The sequence below is a fragment of the Schistocerca gregaria genome, chromosome 6 (genome assembly GCF_023897955.1).
Source record: "Schistocerca gregaria isolate iqSchGreg1 chromosome 6, iqSchGreg1.2, whole genome shotgun sequence".
NCBI lineage: Eukaryota > Metazoa > Arthropoda > Insecta > Orthoptera > Acrididae > Schistocerca > Schistocerca gregaria.
In genome coordinates this window covers 394,132,172-394,133,827 of record NC_064925.1, presented here as the reverse complement: position 1 = coordinate 394,133,827, position 1,656 = coordinate 394,132,172, and positions in this window count along the sequence as shown.

Below are 1,656 nucleotides of genomic sequence, written 5' to 3'. Positions count from 1 at the left end.
GGCAAGTCGCTCAATGTGGCGCCAAATGTAACAAGACTTGCACTTTGCGGCCGAAGTTCCCCGACTAGGGGCCTCTCTGCCAACGATGCCATACGCTCCTTCTTATTTTCTTTTTTTTTACCAGTATCATTAACTGCGAAAGTAACTCACTCGGTTACATTCTCACGACTCTACGCCTGTTGCGAATCCGATAGTATGTGGTATGGAAACTGTTTGAGCCCTGATAGAAACCGTAGGACACTTGAAAAAGATTTGTCTCTTTGAGTGTTATTATTATTATTTACTTTATGGCCTTCATTGGACCACTCTAGTCAAAACTACAAAGTTGTAAACATGTTGTTACACAGGGATACAATTTGGCTCAACAATAACTTAATATGATATTTAGGTAATATAATTATTAGAGTCTATTCTCATATGACAGGTATTTTGCTCTTCTGTCTGCCCAATATTTCTTCATTCTTTCAGATATTTTCTTTCTTTCTTCAAATGAGACCACTCTTCCTGTACTCCTTTTACTGATTTTCATTTGTAGCCTGGCTTGCGGGTCTTGCAGTATTCTGAGTTTCTCTGTCTTGTTTTTTAGGTCATCTACTGTAATTTGGAGTACTTCTATATCTTCCTTAATTTCATTATCATTCAATGTCACTCATGCTATTCCACAATTTTTGTATTATTTTTTACTAATTGTGTTTTCTAGCGTTCTCATCAGAATGAGAGGCGTTTCTTCCTGATCGTGCTCATGCCTGGCTGTATTTTCTTATATACTGTTTGATTTTATGTTATTCTCCAATGTCCATTTACTTTATACAGTTTATTTACACATGCCCTAATTATTCTTCTTTCTATTTTTAGTGTTCTGTCAATTTCTGCTGTATTAGTCGTTTTGAAGATAGTTTCAGCTGAATACGCTATTCCTGGTTGTGTAACTGTTTTAATAGTGTTTTAATTATGCATCTATAGATAGGCTTTTCTGTTGTATGTAGCTTTGGTAATGTAATATTCGTAGTTCGGTTTTTTTATTCTATTCTGCCATTATGGATTCTCATTTAGATTGTATGTTATGATTTCGCTAAATATTTAAGTTTATCCACAATTTTGACTTCCTGTTCTCCTATTGTAATTTTGTTCGCAAGTGGTGGATCAGTTAGCATAATCTCCGATTTTTCAAATGATATTCTAAGGCCTACTTTCTATGCTATTTCTTGTAGTGATTTCTCTTGTTGTCTGGCTTCTTGAACGGTGTTGGCTAGGAGATCAAGATCATCAGCGAATTCCAAGCAGTTGAAGCTAATATCATCTTTTGCACTTCCAACTCTTATCATCTTTGGATTGTCCTTGTACCATTTTCTCATTATGTGTTCCAGTGAAAAGTTGAACAGTAGTGGTGATAGGCAGTCACCTTCTCTTAAGCCTGTTTATATGAGGAATGTAACCGAAATTTCTCCTCTAAACTTCATTCTTTATTTGGTGTTTGTTAGAGTGAGTTGTATTATTTAAATTAGTTTTGGATGGACACGAAATACTGAAGGTGTGTGGAGACAGTCGTATGCCTTCTTAAAATCGACAAATGTTATTGCCAGAGGTTTGTTACGTTTCTTGTATTAAGCCATAATCGATTTTAAACTAATTATCTACTCTGCACAGCTTCTCCAT